Below are 21,556 nucleotides of genomic sequence, written 5' to 3'. Positions count from 1 at the left end.
TTTCAAGAAATGTTCTTCATGGACTAGTCTAGAAGATGTTCTGCTCACATATAGGAATAATTGAAATTCCCTCTAATGCACGAGAAGATTACTAGCATAGCATATTCACATATTATTAAGCCAGTCATACTTGGAACCCTGAAGAGTTTCATCATTATAAATATGTGTAACAGAAATTAAGTATAGAAACATAACATGGAAAAACAAATTTATGTGGCTAAGAAAGAAATTATCTATGGATAAAAAATAGAAAAAAAACTGCAAGCAAATAGACTTTTATAATAAAAGGTGATCATTCCAACAGAGAGTGATAATAGGACTTCATAGGAGAGTTGTTTCATCTTCCAGTAGCAGAACAGCATGTAGAAATAAAAAGGATAGAGATGAGGACTGAGACACCACCATTATGGGGCAAATAATGACCATTTGCTCCAGTTTTTGGGGCCATAAACTCCCTACTTACTGTGGCTGAGGAAATAATAGTTAAAGCCAAAACCATACTATCTCCCATTTGTAATGTAGAGTATATGTTGTATTTAAAATAACTATTCGTTAACCATGTAATTTTTTCCCCAGAATGTGTTATTAGCTTTCTTTAGCTACACTTTTTGTTGTTTTCTCACAAACAGTCTAACTCCAAATGAGAAGTGCTCCTTTATTGTTCAAAGAGAGGAATGTCAACCAGGTTGTAATCAATTCTCCTAATATTTCCCAGGTAAGTGTGGCCTTCTCTGATTACTCCTTAAAGAATTATTTCCAAATTAAATTATTCTCATGTTTAAATAATATCACCATTATTCTTCTTTTCTCATATTTATTTCTTCTATAAACTCATACCTGGATTTCTAAAATAGCCTTTTAGCTGGGCTCCTGGTTTCTTGCATCTTTCTCCTTCATCTATTTCATACAATATGACGTGTGTTGCCTGAGTGGAGGAGCAAGGAAATTACTGTAAGGGTAGATGTGAAATAAGGTAGCCCTAAAGCCTAAGTAGCAAACACACATTTGGACATCATGAAAAATTTGAACAATGTCCTTTGTCTTTCATAATCCAAGAACGATGAGGTTCTAACTACAATTTGCTTTGCCACCAGAAGCTGGGACCTGCATAGCTCCTTGTTCACCACTGACACCCTCTGACTCGCATGCCTTCATTTATTGACCCATTTATTGACCCATCCACAACAAGTATCAGTTAATTGATCAGTTAATTGATACTTGTTGAGTACCTCCTGTACACCATGGTGACTAGTAGATATGGAAACCCTTCCCTATAATTGTTTATTATATTCACTTTCTTCTTTTGAATTAACTTGGGTAGATTTTGTTTTCCTGTGTAGAATCCAACTGATAAAACAGCCTTACATGCCACATTATGGTAAATAAGAGCTATTCTAGAAGCAATAGTGAAAAAATATTTTAACCAGGATGTGTGACTTAGTTATATGTTTACTCCTGCTGGCTGATATAAATGGTCATTAGCAATTTGGGGACAATACAGCCACAAAGTGGAAAAGTCCTGCTCTCAAAATTACCGTGTGGAGAGCTTCCCACTGGCTGTAAATGCTCACTTTGGATCATTGCAGGGATATGTTGTACATTTTTATTTTTTAAGATACATTATATTTAGTCCTATTTTTTTAAATATAAAACTGTAAGCCACATCAACTAATACACAGCATTATCCCATAAATTTCTTTTAAATTCTATTTCATTCTGACTAGTTTTACTCTGTGTATCTTGCATCTAACACTTCTCAAGGGAGAGGATCCAATTGGCTTTGTAGATTACCATCTGATCAAGTATTCCACTCTGGTCTAGATTTTCCTGCCAATCACCTGGTCCCTCTTATGGTCACTTATAGGTGACCGCCTTAAGGTTAGTCACATATTTTTGGAATTGATTCTGGCAAAGATAATAGGGTCAAATGGCACTACACATGAAATGCGCATGTAAGGTACTCTTTCTGACTATTTTGCTCAGAAAAATAATGACCATTTGTCCCAGTTTTTTGGGGCATAAAGTCCCAACTTATGACTCTTATTCCAGTATAATCATTAAAATTGCTCTTTTTACTCTCAAAGTGTTCCAATTTGGTATATAAATTATATGATCTCCCTACTCAAAAGAGGTTTGCCATTTCACAGATATTTTCCAGTGCTAAATAGATTACTGTATGTCAGCTTTGGTATGTGCAGCACTGATGTTCAAATACCAGTATTTTTTTAACTCGGCCCCCACATTTATCCACCCTCATTTTTCAAGCTGTCTAATAGATTCCCTCCTTGTCCTCTAGCCAGTCAGCTTACTCTCTTCTTTGGATATTGGGTGTTTACCTATCTATCATCTATTTTTTTAATTCTAGTAATGGTTCTCCCAGCTTCCTTGGGCAACCACTTATCAGTGTGCTTGGTCAGAAAGTAATGCCTCTATTTTCAATTCCAGAGTTGAGGATGTGATCCAGGTGGTGCAGATCAGAGCCTCATATTTCTCTGGCCAATCAGCTCTGGTGAAGGTTGGACCCATGTCCTAAGCAATGTCAGTCATAAATACCTATAAGACTTGTAGTAGAATACAAGAGAGGGGGTTGTTTCCTATGAGAGAGTATGAGAGAGAGAGAGAGAGAGAGGGAGAGAGAGAGAGAGAGAGAGAGAGAGAGAGAGAGAAATTAATTCCTGACAATCATATGTAAATGTGAACCAAGGTCATGCTGATTCTAGACTACCCATCAAGTTTTTCAGTATTGAGCTAATAAATTTATTTATTTGAAATCTAAAAGAGTCTTAATATGTGTCTTTAACTTGCTCCTTTGTGCCTCCACTCATGCTATTTCCACAAACTGAAATGTTCACCAGTCCAGCTTCATTACTTTGGAATTAGGCAAAGCATTCATCTATCTTTGGAGATTCTTTCCTTACTAACTTCATCCCACTATAATCACTCATTGACTCTGAAACCATCAGCTTTTATATATAGGTTCAAGCTGCAAAGCAACAAATGCTTGTTATTCCGCAGTAACCAGTAGCACTGCTATTGGAGAGAGATTAGTAGCATTCCATACACATCATCCTTTCTAGTGAGTTGCAGCAACTGAACTAATCAGTATACTTTTGGTGTATATCAGAACTCATTCACTTGAACTTGACTGAAACTCAACTTGCACCATGTTAATTGAGGAAGAATCCATTGATTCGTGTAACTGAGAAATGCTGGTAGAGATTTCAGTGAGGGCTGAAATCAGGGTTTCAGACCAGAGCTTGTTCTTTTTCCATCTCTCAACCATTTTCCCATCCTTATGATTGCTTAATACTGCAAATAGATTCTTCATGTAGTAAGGAATATGGCTGTGACCATCCTTTCAGTTTAGCAACCCCAGCCATTAAATGCAATATTTGAAGCTGTCATATAAAGTCCAGGGGAGAATTATAATTGACCAACTTTGAGCTTGAGTCCCTTCATGAAACAGTCACTGAGGCAGAGGGTATGGAGTTTTCTCATTGGCAGGGCCTCTGCTAGCCCATATGGCTCCATAGCCTTTGTACAAATGAGCAAATGATTTCCACACTAGGTAGAGGCAGCCCTGCAGGTGAACAGCTTGGCAAGCAGATGGAGCCTTTATGAGAATTAGAAAAAGGTGACCTTTCTCCGGGCATATACACCCCATGCCAAAGTACACAGCTTGGGGAGAGAAGCATGGCTAGATTTCAGGCTTCACTCATTCCCTTGGCCAGACATCCTTAGGCACTACAGGCTGTATAAGGCGGCCTCACTCACTGGCCATTGCGGATGATATGATCACCTTTTGTTGGAACCCAGTGATGCGAGGGAGGGTAAGACGAAAATAGGGAAAGTCACTATGACGGTAGGACCCAGGTCCAGACATATATAGAGATGGAATGGCTCCTCAAAGGGGAAATATTACTAAGAAAAATATGCTCACTTCTTGATTTTTAAAACGAACATAAACACCACATAAAATTATCATTCTAAAATAGCTCCAAGTTGGTTTCTTCAGAATACAGGTATATTACACTTTCTTTTTCAATTGGAATTGCAACTTTCTACCATACTTTGATTGTTTAAAATATATATGTTTTTATCTTATCTCAGATTATGTTCTTCTTTCATGATTACACAACCTCTGAAATGAGGGTAGATATATAACACGAGCTTGGTAAATATTAAATAAATTATATATTAATTCTATAAGTTAAAATCCTTTCAAGATTCATTGCATGGTCATAAAAAATATGTGAACTTTATTTCAAAACAATAGATCTGAGAGAGGCAACAATTCTTTTGTTGTTTAGAAAAAATAAATAAAATAAAGATGGAAATAAAAAGTGTGGCAAAATAAACAAAATTTTATACTCTCGATGTGTTGCCTGTAAAAAAAAGATGCTTTAGTTGCATGTCTATAAAGGTGATTTACCCAGTTCACACCTAATTATGTCATATTGTGCTATCTATCGTTGAGTGATAATGCAGTACGAGAGCTTTAAATTTAGAGTTAGGACTGGTGTAGAAGTAGCTGATTAAGTATCTGTGCCACAGAAAACAAGACAGCAAAAAGTCACTGGAGAACTCTTTGAAGGACATTAATTAAATGAGGGGAAAAATTCTGAAAGGGGCACAGGGTAGAAGACCATTCCCCTAAAATATTACTCAGAACCAAGACTAGATGTAATGCTAAAATAAAGATGGAGTGGGTAGTTGTACTTTTCCAGTTATCTGCCTTCCATTGTGAGGAGTATGGTGTGGGGACAAAAAAAAAAAAAAGTATTGAATGATGCCATTACTCAATGTTCATATATAGGGTTTTCTTTCTAACATTTATTCCTTATGTAAAAAAATAAAATAAAATAAAATAAAATAAGTAAATGTTTTACTAGGTATATTTAATGATCTATTTAAGAATTCTTAGAACCTGTACTCTTAGTTCTTCTATTCCTTAGTTAAACATAATTTCACTCAGGTATAGCCTCACATTTGAAATGTAGTTTTATAAATTCTTTTTGAATGAATGGAATATCTGTGTGGGCCATGTTAAAATATTAACCATGTTTATTGTGATGCTCTTTTATTTGTTTCTCTCCTAACTATATTTCTAAAATAGGACCAATTAACTTATTTTAGTTTATGTTTTAAATCTATCATTTCCTCCAACTTATGACATTTTATAAAAACCTTGATAGTATTTTGTTGGACACTATATTAAAATAATAAATCAAATTTTAATATTTTCTATTGATTGTAAGGTAAGGAAATCCTAACTCTAACTAGATTAGACAAAAAAAAAAAAAAGAAAAAGAAAAGAAAGAAATTTACCAGTATAAAATACAAGGAAAAATTGAACATCCCATGTGTGAGAAGGTCAAGAGTGGCAGTTAGACAATGGAAATAATTAGAACAGAAATTCAGATGCCTCCACAACTGTTACTGAGATCCAGTTATTTCTAGAGTAAGAAATATCGATTATTACAGCTTCTGAATTTATATGGGAAAGTGTAATTTAACTGATTTTTCTCAGATTTGATATAAATTACCAGTGGACAATTCTGGTTATCTTGACTTGGGTCAGAGATGCAAGTCAAAGGGACTAAAGAACAGAATCATAGAAGGTCATGGTTGCATTAGATTGAAAATTATAATTATTACGTAATCATAAATTTAATATATACATAAATATAAATAGAAAATAAAAATTAACAGGTTAATTTAAAATAAATACAAATATAAAAATTATAATAATCAGAGATTGGATTAAACATGGCAGAGTGAAAGACATCCCCAGGTCTCTCCCCTTGAAACAAAAATAGCTAAACATCTAAAACAACAAAAAACACCCAAACTGCACACCAGCACGTCAGAGCATGAGATCTGCGCATAAGAGCTACCACAGGTCAGAACCCTCAGTATCGGGCAGTGGACTGGGAGAAATAAAGAAGCTGCCTCTCGCAGCTGACGGAGCTCCCTATGGGGGGAGGGGGAAGGAAGAAGTTGCAATGACTTCCCTGAACAGCCTTACCTGGGAGAGTTTGTGAGTTCCACGCAGCCAGCGGCAGGGCCCAATTATCAGGGCAGAAAGCAAAGAAGCGGGATGGCAGAGAAATAACAGTTGATTTTTACCAGCCACAGTTGCAAAACCAAGGCTGAGCTGCAGCCCCTATCCCCCAACCCAGAGGGCCCCACCCCACATACCCTCCAAGACTGATTATCGCGGAGCCCCAGGGGAATCTGAGCAAATGCTACTGAAACTGTTGCTAACATTGACAGGAACTGAGACTGAGAATAGAAAGCATTGCTAAATGTCTATAAGGAAAAAAAATAGACATTATCAAGACTTTATATAAAGCAGAGATCCAAGAGGCTTAGACACCACCTACTCGAAACCAAAAGAAAAACAGCTTCTTTGCAACAGACTAGGGACCATTATATAATAATAATTCTTTTTGGAAAAAAAAAGAAGCAGAACACACTTCCATTAATGCCCAGGTGGAGAAATAGTCCATTAAATACCATGAACAACCAAGTGAAAAGGCATCTCAGAAAGAAAGAGAAAAATCTCCAGAAAATAAGGTTACAGACATAGAAACATGCAACTTAAATGACAGAGACTTCAGGATGGTATTTCTGAAAACCTCAGTGAGATCCAAAACAAATCATATCGACAATTTCAGGAACTGAAAAAACAACTAGATGAGCAGAATGAGTTCTTTAGCAAGGAGATTGAAACCCTCAAACAGAACCAAATAAGTCTATGGTCATGCCACACTGAACGCGCTCGATCTCATCTGATCTCGGAAGCTAAGCAGGGTCGGGCCTGGTTAGTACTTGAATGGGACACCACCTAGGAATACCGGGTGCTGTAGGCACTTTTTTTTTTTTGAAAAAAGAACTGAATTGACCTTCTGGAGATAAAGAACACACTGCAAAAGTTGAAAAATGAAATAACAAGGTCAAGAAATAGAGTCAACCAAATGGAGGAAGGATCAGTTATATCAAAGACAGAAATCTAGAAATAAATCAAAAGGAAGAAGAGAAAAACCAAAGAACGAAAAATAATGAAAGAGAAATATAAGAACTAGCTGGTACCATCAGGACAGGAAACATAAGAATAATGGGTATTATCAAAGGTAAGGAAAAGGAACAAGAACTGGAAAGCATTTTCAGACAAATAGTTGACAAAAATTTCCCAAATTTAAGGAATGAGCCAGAGCTTGGAATTCAAGAAGTCAACAGAACACCCAATTATCTCAACCCAAAAAGGCCTTCACCAAGACACATTGTATTAAAATTATCAAAAATCAATGACAATGACAGAATTCTCAGGGCAGCCAGAGAAATGAAGATGGTAAACTATAAAGGAAAATCCATTATTTTATCGTTGGACTTCTCAGTGCAAACCTTACAAGTCAAATATTGAAACTATTAAATGAAAGAAACTACCAGCCAAAAATAATGTATCTGGCTAAGCTCTCCTTTAGATATAAGGAAAAATAAAGACCTTTTTAGACATACAAAAATTGAGGAAATACACTAAAAGGCCTGTACTAGAGGAAATACTGAAAGGGGTCAGCTCACCTAAAACAAAACGGCAAAAAAAAAAATACACAATTAGAAGTAAGGTGACTAGGAGGCTGATAAAAGCAGAAGAGTGCAACCTTTTCTAAGAACAGGGCATTATAAAAAAATAAGAAGAAATTTGCTATAGGAAGATAGTAATGAACGTTCAGCATACATAGGGACAAATTCAGATAACAATTACTGAAAAGGGGAGGATTCAAAGATCCAAATTCACAAAGGAGAATGGATATAAGACATGCTCAGAAGAAAATGGATGACTGTATATGTAAAACTATCCTTGACATATTCGTAATGGTAACCACATGCCAAAGATTCAGACCAGAAATATATAATATAAAAAAAGAAGGACCAGAGGGAAAATCCACAAAAGCCAACCAAAATGAAGAAAACAGAAACACAAGGACAAGGAAGCAGTGGAAACACCGAGCTACCAGAAAGCAAAGGATAAAATGGCTATAAGAAGACCTCAGATTTCAATAAACACCCTAAATGTTAATGGACTGAACTCACCAATAAAAAGGCACAGAATTGCAGAATGGATCAAAACACAAAACCCAACCATATGCTGTCTCCAGGAGACACATCTCAGTTCCAAAGACAAATATAGACTCAAAATGAAAGGGTGGAAAATAATATTTCAAGCAAATGACATTCAGAAAAAAGCGGGAGTAGCAGTAATAATATAGGATGAGATGGACTTCAAAATAAAAAAGATTAAGAAAGATACTTCTCAACAAGGTAAAAAGACAAACATCCGAACGGGAAAATATATTTGCAAGCAACGCCTACAATAAGTGCCTAATATCCAAAATATACAAAGAACTCATGCAACTTAATAACAACAAAAAAACAAATGAGCCAACCAAAATATGGGCAGAGGACCAGAACAGACACTTCTCCCTAGAAGACATACAAATGGTCAACAAATATATGAAAAGATGTTCAACATTGCTAGCAATTAGGGAAATGCAAATTGAAACCACAGTGAGATACCACCTCACATCTGCTAGAATGGCTATAATCATAAGAACAAGTAATAACAAATGTTGGAGAGGATGTGGAGAAAAAGGAACCCTCATACACTGCTGGTAGGACTGCAAATTGGCACAACCACTATAAAAAAACAGTATGGAGTTTCCTCAATAAACTAAGAATTGATCTACCATATGATCCAGCAATCCCTCTACTGGATATTTACCCCAAAGACTTGAAAACTCATATCCATAAAGATATTTGCACATCGATGTTCATAGCAGCATTATTCACAGTGGCCAGGACATGGAAGCAACCGAAGTGTCTTATGATAGATGATTGGCTAAAGAAGCGGTGGTACATATATACAATGAAATATTACTCAACCAGAAGAAGAGATGCCATTTGCAACAACATGGATGGACCTTGAAATAATCATAATAAGTAAAATAAGCCAAACAGAAAGATTGAAAGTCAGAAAATATCACTTATGTGTGAGATGTAAACCTAAAAGCAACAAATGAAGAGGACAAACAAACAGAGACTCATGGACATGGACAATGGACTTGTGGTTACCAGAGGGAACGAGAGGGGGAACAATAAGAAAAATAAAAAAATAAAATGTTAAAAAATATAATAAAAATGTGTTAAATAATGTTTTGACTTTGTTTGTAAGTCATTACATCAAAATAATCATCTCATGTAAGAAAATGATTGTTTTCCTCACCTTATTTTTATAACAACTCTAATCTGTCATTTTTAGCTTGGATGAATTTTGATAAAGGATAATAAACACTGGTCTGTTGGAAATTATGCATAGAACGCATAGAACATTTTTTTTTTCCATTGGGTGTCTGGAAAATATGTTTCAATTAGACTAGAAATTGATGATACCATAATCAAAGGAACACAATGTATTAAAATATTGGACACTATTCACATTGATGATTCTGCCATTATTTCTTAAGGAATCTGTTTTCCAATGGCAGACTCTCTTTGAAAGACAGTTTTGGTAAACTAATGACATGAGTGTGTTTCTATTCACCATCTCCTTCCTTTGCTTCTCTGTGCTTTGATACAGACAGTTTCATAATAGTCAGCTCATCTCAGACTTGATATACAGCTCAAAAATACACTGTTAAGAAAAATGGATTGTTTTAAGGCTGCAGAAGGGGCACAATATTACATAGGACTATTTTATTAGTTCAGTGGGAAATCCGGGCTCAGAAAGCACCGATTCAATAGAATTTGAATGCAGCTTAACGTTTTATATCATTTTATTTTTTTTAAGATAAATCCATTTAATTTTGGAAGCAGGTCCTACATCTAAATTGAGAAAACATTTGTTAATCAAACAGGAAGGCAACAGAAAAGCAGTATTCTTAGAGTTAATATTTATTGTATATTGAAAATATTTAAGATAATTATTTCATTTTATGATATGGTGATAGGCCTTTTATGATTTATATAAAAGTATGGAAATATAATTTCCTCATTTAAAGAAATGTAGATTTTTTTTGTTAAGAGATTAAATTTCATCTACAATATGGTATATATTCTAAGCATCTTACAAGAACTGAGGGGCGAAGACTTTAATGGCCCCAGAGTCCAACATGATATTAAACTTATAGTGTAGTTTCTCCAATTGTCCTTCTCAGAAAATAACAGTAAATCCTTTGGATCTAAGAAACAATGGGAAATTCTCGACTCATTTTCTTGAGGGGAACCCCAAATTCCTCTTCCCTGGTAAAGTCCCAGAAAGCAACCCTTCTGTGAGAGACAACTTCTGTTTACAGCACAGTAAGTACGGCATGTATTTGAAGATAGTAACTTATGGTTAGCTTAAGAAAAACAGGGTAAATTAGTTGACTTATAATTTCCCACTTTCTAACTGCCTGGCATATACTATTCATGTTAAAGGCTGAAAGGTTTCATTAATTCATCAAATATTGACATTAGCAGTAACTACTTTTTTCTTAGATATGTGAATCAGTAGCTCTACTTAATTCAGTTAATATTTCACTGTGCTGACAAAATTCTATGAGTCTCAGGTCAGTCCCCCATCAAATTCAAAATATTGCTTTATTGTCCTAGAATGTATTTCCTTTTACAATCACAGGCTAACAAAATGACTAAACTGGTAAAAATTTATGAATCTAAATCTCTTGTAAATGAGTTAAGTTAGGCTTAGAGAGAGTACATCATTAGATACTAGAAATACATTGATTATCTTGAGTTTATTTTTCCAATTATGATGGTATAAGAATATAATTTTTCAGCATTGATTTAGCACCAGTACAGTGAATATTTTTGTAGAACATATGTCTACCATCTATCCATGGATTTTAATTCTCTATAATACTAAAAAACACTCTACTTAAATTTTTCTAGAAATAAGAACACTTGGCTACTGACCTTATTTTAAATGAGTGATAAACAGTGTAATGACACATATATTCTTTTTCCAGCTCTAGCAGTGGCTCATTTTGTGACATTGGGAAAGCTTTCTGCCTTCTCTGTACCTCAGATTTACTGAAACATGCCATCAACTAACTGTCATAATGTTTAATATTTATTGGATGTTAAATGTGTGTCATGCATTTTTTTAGATGCATTACATACTCTGTTATAGTCAAAACAGCATTGCAAATATGAGTCCTAATCCTCATCTTACAGATGAAGAAGCTGTAGTTCAGAGAAGGTAAATGGCTTGTTAAGGTCAAACAATAAATAAGAATCAGGCTCAATTTGAACTCATGCCTCTCTGCTCCTAAATCCCAAGTTTTTCCATGTATTAAACTGCCTCCCAATTTAGACTAAGGCTAGGCAACCATGATGATGATGAGTCATCATTGTAGAGTAGTAACATTATGTTTTGTGCTTTATTATTTCCATTCATTGCTATGTAAGAAGAATAATAGCAAATATAATTTACTTACTGTATGTCCAAATGCTTAAAGTATCATTTAGAACTTGGGTTAATGACAGAAGAAAAAGAAAAATAGAATTATAAAATAGTTTCTCCTTCAGCGAGCTTTATTTTACTGGATTGAAAACAGGGAATTGCGATCTGTGTCCAATAAAGATTACATTAAGGCATTGTGGCACATGAAACATGTACTGAGTGTGGATTCACAGTCCAAGTCCTCATCTTGGCTCCTCTCAGTCACCAGCAGAGTCGTCTTCAGGGCGTCACTCAAGTCTTGGTGTCCCCATAGGGTGATGCTTACCCAGCCCACTGCATAGGGTGATTATGAGGACCCAGTATTAGTGATATATGTGAAAATATAACCTAAACAAAAAGTGAATGTGGATAACAAACAATTTAGAGTTTAAACTCTTAGTGACTCTTAGGAAGATTGCTGATAGACATTAGTGTTATACTGTAAGGATTATGTAAACTGATGAATTCTTTACATTTACATGTTATGAATGAGGATGATTTTTCTTTTCACGTAGCACATTAACTACCTAGGTGTTTTTTCTTGCCCTGAAAACAGCTTTGTTCTTAGCAGAAAACACTGTTAATAAAAGTCCTTCTCATTCTCATGATGACACAGGGTCAAGATTATAGAATCTTGAATTCTGATCCAAGAGATACTGTACAGAACTACAATACCTTGCAAATAAAGGGACTAGTCATTTCCTGAGTTGTATCCTGTGTCATAATGGATAAGCATTTGTAGCTAGCATTTTTGAAAGAACATGCTGAAGAAGAGAAAAATCTTCTTAAATTCCAGTACTGCACAGAGCAGTTATTGAAGATGGAGGGACTAAAGAATCCCAGAGGTTGATATTAAAAGTTCTGTTGCTTCAATGAATACACAAGAGAGTTATTTTGGACAACATACTATTTAACAATGAAAGATGGGGATATAAATGTAACCAGAAGAGAGATATATTCAGAGATTTCAGGCTAAAATGTCCCGCTAATTCAAGAAAGGAGAAACAGAAAATCAATATAAGTGCCAAATTAAATACTATTTATTTGTAGTTTGTTGAATACATATTTATGTTTGAGCTAATGATTGTCTAGTAACAGTGCGTAATTTATTCCACAGTGTGGCTTCAGTTAGACTATGAGGTTCTGGATTGAAATAAAATCAAAAATCGTTAAAATAGTGGTGTATATTGGGCGTGACCCAATAAATTTTAGTTGAATCTGGTGCCCATATCAATAAGTAGTAAGTCTTCCATTATGAAATGGTAATTTAATTACTTATTCTATATCTCATGTTAAGAAAGTTCTTTGAAAATTGTTAATATTGATCACATGCAATTATAAAGCACTCAAGTTATCCTCATTTAATCCTTACAACATCTCTTATGTAGGGAGGGGATTTCAATTATTCAAGCCATTTGCTGATAAGGAAGCTGAAACTTCGTATAATTCTGTCACTCACCCAAGCACATCTGACTAACAATAAGCACACAAGGAATTTGAAACAGGCATTTTGACTTCTGAATATGCGCTATTGATGCTACATGGTTGGATTTCTTACTATTCCTCATCTCGCACATGGAAAAGAATAAGAGCAGATTTTCAGATGCACATAGAGTTCTGGGCAGAATGCCAGGGCTTTATTTAGTTTGAAGCTCCATTCCACCTATCCAGACAGCTTCTTTCTCTTTCTGCAAAGCTATTGATGAGAGAGACCATTGTCTTTGGTTTTATAGCTGGTGAACCCTGAAGAAGATATTCTGATATAGACTTGTGCTTTATCAGTGAAAATGATTGCAGCCTCAGCTGCATGAACACTGTTTATGAGTTCTGCCAAATATCAAGCCAAGTAGTACTTTTTCAGTTTTTTTAGGATTTCTATAAGACTAGGCCAGGAGATGCACAGTTTGACTGGTATCAGACAGAAATACCCTGAAAGAGAGAGAGAGAGAGAGAGAGAGAGAGAGAGAATACATGTGCTTGCCTGTGCCTGTATCTGTACGTTCATATATTACTTCCATAATTATGTACCTTTTCTGAATTTAAAATATATTGAGATTTGTGTCAGGCCACACTTTTCATTAACTCTGCATCTTCCTAGTGCTGTTCAAGTCCTAAAGCAAAGATTGCCAAGAGAAAATGTAAAGTTATGTAATTTAGACATACTAATTATTTCCCTTAGAAGCATGTTGGTTTGTCCAGGGAACATAAAAACCCAGGTGGCTAACTTTTAAAATATTGATACTCTTTTAGGAAGGAAGTGAATTCCATAAGGGCCATTTATTCATCAAAAAATATTGTTAAAAGCCAAGGCCTCATTCTCATACTTTATCTGTTTTCTTTGCTCACCATTTGTAAGGCACCTGCCATTTATTCTCAGTACAGTAGTCCTCCGCTATCCTTGGGGGATTATGTTCCAGGACCCCCAGTCGATGCCTAAAAGGGCAGATAGTACTGAACCATATAGATAGTATCTTTTTTGCCTATACATATATACCTATGATAAAGTTTAATTTATAAATTAGTCACAGTAAAGATTAAGAACAATAACTACTAATAAAATAGAACAATTATAACAATATACTGTAATAAAAGTTATGTGAATGTGGTCTCTCTATTTCTCTCTCTGATAACCAATCTGGTATCTGAGATGGTTACCAAGTAAATAACGAACAGGTGGAGTCTGCAGCATAGATACAGTGGACAAAAGGACAATTCACATCCAGGACAGGATGGAACAGGACAGTGTGAGATTTCATCATGCTACTTGGAAAGATGCATGATCTAAAACTTATGAATTATTTATTTCCGGGGTTTTCTATTTAATATTTTCGGACTTGGTTGACTGTAGGTAACTGAAACTGTGGAAAGCAGAACTGGATAAGGGGGACTATGGTTATTTTCTGATGTTATCTTTCCAGAAATTCTGCACCATGCCTGGCTGTAGATTGGGACATGGTCTCTTTTATCAATCTCTTTACTTCTCTCATGAGATACGCACCTCAAACTTTTGTGCTGCTCCCAAAGCCCAGAAAAAAGACTTTTCTTTTTGAGAGATTTGTCATTAACAGACACAGGTATATGAAATTAATAGAACAGACTAGGGTGTTGCATACAACAGATGGAGAAAAGACAACACATTAAAAGAGTGACTCTTGATTGGAGCTAAGAGCTCAAATACTAAGATTGTTATGCTAAGAGTTTTACAAAAATGCCATCTTTAATCATCACAAAGACCCTTCTCTCAAATATACTCATGCTTATTTTCTTGTCAACCTATTCTTAACTCAAAATTTGCTAAATTATTACCACTCCGACCACCTATCTCTTGATTATCCTGCCATATTTTCATTGTAGCTCATGTCACAATTTGAATATACTTTGCCCATTTGTTTATTTTTTCATTATTTCTCTCTCTTCTGCAGAGTCACTAGACTAAGAGATCTTAGTCAAAGAGTCTTATACTATGTAGCAACTGTGTGAATTTAGCAAGTTATCTAGCATGACTAAGCCTCTGTTTGCACATCTGCAAAATTGGACTACTGATAAGTTTTGGGGAAGATTAAAATTGATAAAGCTATGCATGAAGCTATGAGCACTGGTCAGCATACGTTAAGGATCATTTTTCACTTCTCTCCATTTTCATCATAGTGAGTGAATACAAACTACTGTAATCACTTTTCTAAACCTCTGAAATAGCCTCTTGTTCCTTTTCCCTGCACCCCTCTCCCATTTTCATAGAAAGCATATTTATAAACATAAAACATATTATGTCCCAGCTAATATATTTGTTTAACTCTTAGAATGAAATCCAAACTCCTTAAAATGGCCTGGATAACCCTGAATATTCTGGCTATTTGTTGCCTACCTTTTGGACTTCATTTTATACCATCTTCTCCCTCACACGCTATCTCATTTCTTTTTCTTAAATATAACAAGATATTCTCCCATATTGTTAAATTTTTTTATTACTGTATAATGAAATATAGAAATCGAGTAGACAAATTGATAAAAGTTGAAGCATATACTCTAAAAATGAAATTAATTTCTAGAAATAAATATTTAACAATAGATGAATTTAACAGAGCAGATGCCAAGAGAGGTAGAACAAGTGAATTTAAATAAAAAGCTGAGATATAAATCATGAAAAGGAAAAGAAATGGAAAATATTATAGAGTAGTTGAAGTATAGTACATAAAATGAGAAGCCCCAAGTAGTTCTCAGAATGTTTGAAAAATAAGAGACTGGAGGTGCATCAATATATTAAGAGGCAGTGACACAGAGTTTTTCAGATTCGAGGAGCATACAAAGCCCTGAACAGGATAAATTTTTACATGTTACAATAAAACTACAGAACTTGGAAGACAAAAATAATGAAGTCACCAGAGGAAATAAACAGGTTATTTTCGAGAACTAATAGTTAGGCAGAAAACAGATATTTCACTTCCAACAGCAGATGCCAGAAGACAACGGAATGATCATTCCTGAGTGATACATAGATACACAGGATTTTATTGAAAAAAATAGTGAAGTACTTATTTCAGTTTGTTGAGAGCAAAGACCTGTTCCATTTTGATCACTGCCCTACTACCAGTGTCTAGAATAGATAATAAAAACTCTAGTGCTATTTTCTGAATTAGCGAGTAAATGAACAAGTGAATGAAAGGGCTCAAAATTGTTATTAGTATGAATAAAAATAATGAGCAAGTAGAAATCACAAAATTTACAATATTCTTAGAGTACTTGCCCCATTTCCTTTCTGAGATGGTATATGACATAACTTTGCAGTTTCTTCTGAGAGAGGGGCTTACAGAAATCTTTTCTCTTTCTGGCCCAGCTTGAGTAAAGGACAGAGATTACTTCTTCCCAGTATGAGGATGTAGCAAGACAGACAAACTTAGGCTCTATAGAGAATAACTTGAATTTCTGAAAACCTTTCACTCAGCTCACTCCAGTTCAGTTCATCAGTCATAATACTGATTTTTTTTTATTAAGTCTGTATTTTGTATCTTCTAGTCATTCCACGAGGAATGAATAGAGTTCCTATTGCTGCACATTCTCACCAACATTTGGAATTGTCAGTATTTTGGGTTTAAGCCATTCTGATAGATATGTAGTGATATCTTGTTGTTGTTTTAATTTGCAATTCCCTAATGACATATAATGTTGAACATCTTAACAAATGCGTATTTCCCATCTGTGTATTTTCTTGATGAGGTGTCTCTTCAGACCTTTTACTCATACTTTAATCGGGTTGTTTGTTATTGTTGATTTTTAAGATTTTTTTTTGTATATTTGGATACAGATCTTCATCAGATATAAATTTTGCAAAGATTTTTCTTGTAGTCAGTCCATGGCTTGTTTCATTCTTTGAACAGTGAATTTTGCAAAGCAAAAGTTTTTAATTGTGGTGAAGTCCAACTTACCATTTTTTTTCTTTCATGGATCATGATTTTGGAGTCGTTTCTAGAAAGTCATTACCAAACCAGAGATAACCTAAATTTTTCTCTGGTATCATCTCCTAGAAGTTTTTAGTTTTACATTTGGGTCTTTGATCCATTTGGAGTCAATTTTAAAAAGTTTAAGGTAAGATTTATTTATTTTGTTGCATGTAGATTTTTTATTATTATTATTTCAACAAAACCTACTATGTTATTGATTGGAGATGTCTTTATTCTTATCGGAGAGAGTTACATGGACTGAAATAGTTGAGGTAAATTGTATTAGGTTTTCACTGAAGCCTTTTCATAAATTAAATGTTATATTAGTTTGCTCAGCTACTATAATAATGTACTATAGACCAGGTGGTTTAAACAACAGAAATTTACTTCTTCACAGTTTTGGGGCTGAGAAGTCCAAGATCAAGGTTTTGGCAGGGTTTAGTTTCTGGTAAGAGCACTCTTTACTGGATTGCAGGTGCCTGTTTTCTCCCTGTGTCCTCACATGTCAGGAAGAGAGAGAGAGAGAGAGAGAGAGAGAGAGACAGAGAGAGAGGTATCTCTTCTTATAAATCCCACAATTCTATGAGACTATGGCCTCACTCTTATGACTTTATTTAACCTTAATTGCCTCCTGAAGACCCTCTCTCCACATAAAATCACATTGCAGGGGTTGGGGGTACAAATGAATTGGGGGGGTGGTACAATTCAATCAATAGCAAATGTAAATATTTTCTTCAATATATTAAAGAATTTTAAATTCAGACTTTGTATGAAGACTTTATCATTTTTTATTTGAACTGAATGAGGGGGCTCTATATTCTCAAATGAAATGTTATCATCTTAAGAATCTCTATTTTTCAGGTCACTTAGAAAATTGATTTCTTTCACTGTGGACAATTGGAAGCCATGTGTTTGTGCTGGGCAGCAGGGGTGGGTGTGGGGGTGAGGATGGGGGAGTTACTTTCTTTTATATCAGCTATAAATTCTTAAAATAATCACTGATTACCCTAAAAGATATATATTTAAATATTGACCCAGAAAATTCTTAATGCCAGTCAGATTTCAGTGACTGAGCAGTACAGAGACCAAAGTATCCTCAGTGGGCCTTGATATTTAGCAAGTTTTCTTTTTATACTGAGTAGCATTATAACATGGGCAGGGAATAGAGAGGCCTCCAGCAAGACTTCACTCCTGCAAACTATTTTGAATTTAACCCATGTTAAAAACCATCAGTATGCAACAATAAGAACTTAAAGTAAACAAACCCATAATAGCAAATCATAGTGTCCCTTAGTATTTAGAATATTTTCTGTATTCTTTTGTTAAAATTTTTTTCAGAATGGTATATGAAACTGGTTATGAAAACGGCATATTTTCATACTGCTAAATCATAGGAAATATATACTCACATACAATGTCTCTGCCTGTTATGGAAAGATTATAAGCATTTAACTTGAGGAGATAAAGTATTGATTGATTTTTGGGATCTATAAGGTCTTGAATGCTGTATCTTACTCCGTGTCACCTTAGATATTCACTTGATCATTCTGGTGCTCAATTTGAGTTTAAAAAAAAGATAATATAACTTAAAGTGTCTTCAGAACTAAAAATTGCTGTTTGCTTTTAAAGAAATATCTAAAAGTATGCTAATTGCTATGTACTCTGCACTGTGAACGTGATAGGTGAAGGATAAGACACAGGACATATAAAACAAAAAGTCTTCCTTTAGGAAGTTTAAAGTTACCAAACCACATTTAAAACATTCAAATTTGAAAAAGATAGTAATCAGTGGATTGCAGAATAATTGAGAACACACACTCCATTAGTTCAAGGCATAGTTTATAAAATGAAGGCTGGAATAGTTATGGGAAGTTTCATAGAGTAGATGACAGGCAGGATCAACTCCTTCCCCCTGTAGATGTCTTTTTAAATCCCAGGAACCTATGAATATGTTACCTTACATGGCTGTAATAGTTAATTTTATGTGTCAATTTAGCTAGGCCACAGTGCTCAAATATTTGATTAAGCATCAGTCTAGATGTTACTGTGAAGGCATTTTTGAAAAAATGAGATTAACATTTAAATCACTAGACTCTGAGTAAAGTAGATTAACCTCCATGAGTGAGTGGGACACATCCAATCAGTTGAAAATCTTAGGAGAAAAAAGACGGGGGTTCCCCAGGCAAGAAGAAATTCTGTCTTCAGGCAGTCTTTGGATTCACAGTACACCACCAACTCTTTCCTGGGTCTCCAGCCTGCTGACCTATCCTGCAGATTTCAGAATTGCCAGCCTCCACAACCCTGTGACATAATCCTTAAAATGAATCAATCTCAATCTCTCTCTCCTCACCTCTCTCTCAAACATGCCCTATTGCTTCTGTTTTTCTGAAGAACCTTGACTAATACAATGGCAAAAGGGATCTTGAAGATGTGACTAAGAACAGAGACCTTGAGATCTTGAGATGGAGAAATAATTTTTAATTTTCCAGGTGGACCCAATCTAATCACATGGATCCTTAAAATGAAGAACCTTTCCTGGCTATGGCTAGAGGGTAGTGTGACTATGGAAGAGGAGTCAGAGAGCTGCGGTGGGGCTGGCTTTGATGATGGAGGAGAGATCATGAGCCAAGGAACGTAGATGGCCTCTAGGCAATGAAAGAGATGGATCTCTTCTAGAGTTTTCGTAGAGGAACACAGCCCTATTGATGTCTTGATTTTAGTGCAGAGGTCAATGCAGGACTTCTTACCTGAGGAATTGTAGATAATATGTAGTATTGTTTTAAACTACTAAGTTTGTGGTAATTTGATATAGCAGCAATAGGAAACTAATACCGAGGAAGGGAGATTTATAGACTGAATAGATCTTGAATTAGTATTGTGAAGGAAGAATTGAAATGCAGGCCTGATTGTGGAGTGTTTCTGCACTGAAGGATATTGGCCTGACTGGAGAGGAGGATTGGCTTCATTTAGGCATAATCTTTCATATTACTGCAGTGGACATTCACGCAGCTGCCACTCTGAGAGCAAGTAGCACCACTGCTGAAGCTGCATGGGTATAGAAGGGCAGGTAAATGAAAACAGCAATTTTGTCACTTAACTACATTGGACCTCTGTTGTCTGAAATTGCATGTAAGTTTTTACTTGTATTCACAGATCATGGTATTTAAGGCTACAAAACATATGGCGATCGCTTGACCCAGGCCTCCGTCTTCAAGCAGCCAGGACTGTCATCCTTACGAACAGAATACTGTAATGGAGACCCAGAGGAGAGCCATCGTATGCCTGTGGTAGTCCTAATACTTATCAATAGAGTAGACTCTAAAATTCATGTCCAATAGCACATTGGTGTGAAAATCTTGAAAAATGGTGAGATTCAGATTTACTGAATTATACATTTAAAAGGTGATTTGGTATCTATTCCTCTACTATAAAACAGTTTGAAATTTTACTTTAATATTTAAATAGCTCACCATACATACTGATGATGTTTTTCTTTGTAAGCTGAACTCCTAAATACCAGAAAAGGTGAAGAGCAGAAAAACTGCTTGAGCTCCATGACTGACTTGTTATCTGAATTTTTTGACCAATGGATTGCCTATGATTTTTTAATGATTTTACTGTTCGTTTACCCATCCATGGACATGATGGAGAATCATCTCTTGAATAAATGAGTTAAAGGAATTAATCCCATATATCAATGTTTGTCAATGTTATAAGAATAGTCTTTAAAAGCAAAAGAATGACAACAACCCTAGCCTTGTATATTGTGTTGAGAGAGGATTTCTAAAATATTCTAATGAAAGCTTGTAGTTAAACTATTATTTATAGCATAATGTGCTGATCTTAAATATGATTTTAAACATCATTATGTATTAGATGCAATTCATTTTGTTTTTCCTATCTGGTTTGAGGACCCATGGGATTATATATCATCTTTCCTAGCTGTGCAATAAGATTCCAGGAGTCCTTAAGTTCAGTTATAACACTTACGCGTAGGTAATATAGAGTGATGAGAGGATCCATTCAGACATGGGTTTGAATTTATCTTAGTTCTTTCCTTCCTTCATTGCTTCTTTCTTTCTTTCTTTCTCCTTTCCTTCCACAAATATTTACAATGTTCCAAGATGTCATTAAGCTATAATTATTAAATAGTTATTATGGTGTAATCTCTTAGTTTAAAGAGCACGTAGTCTAGTCATGTAGCTGGTTGTGTGAGCTTACTTAAGTTGCTCAACTTCTCTGAGCACCTAGTACTGAGTCAGGCATTAATTAGAGGTAAACTAAAGAGAAATGTCCTTCTCCTTGTTTGTCCAATTTGTTGAAATGTCCAAATTGTTTGCTGGGGTGCGCATGTACGACTCCTACCTCTCTTTTTTCTACACTGATAATTTCGAATGATGGTGAGAAAGGCTGGGATGGATGAGCTTTCCTTCCTTGGTGAGGGAGCTCCTTTAGCGTAACATTCTGAGATCTTCTCTGTGTCACCATCCATTTATCCAGTGAAGAGGAGGGTCTTACTTAATTGCTGAATTTAGAAGGAGAAGCTGGGAAGGAGGGGCTGACCTCTTGTCTCTCTCTCCTTCTCTCAGGAAGCATGTATCCTGTCTAGATCCCC

The 21,556-nt window shown here is 35.2% G+C and overlaps 1 non-coding gene across 1 annotated transcript; it reads left to right on the top strand.

Moving 5' to 3' along the window:
• Positions 1 to 6,756: 6,756 nt before the first annotated feature.
• Positions 6,757 to 6,875, top strand: LOC120588604 (5S ribosomal RNA). The gene has a single exon (XR_005649265.1). It is a non-coding gene; the product is annotated as a 5S ribosomal RNA (ribosomal RNA).
• Positions 6,876 to 21,556: the final 14,681 nt, after the last annotated feature.

Source organism: Pteropus medius, unplaced genomic scaffold, assembly GCF_902729225.1.
Source record: "Pteropus medius unplaced genomic scaffold, Ma_sr-lr_union100, whole genome shotgun sequence".
NCBI lineage: Eukaryota > Metazoa > Chordata > Mammalia > Chiroptera > Pteropodidae > Pteropus > Pteropus medius.
This window is presented reverse-complemented; position numbering and strand designations above follow the sequence as displayed.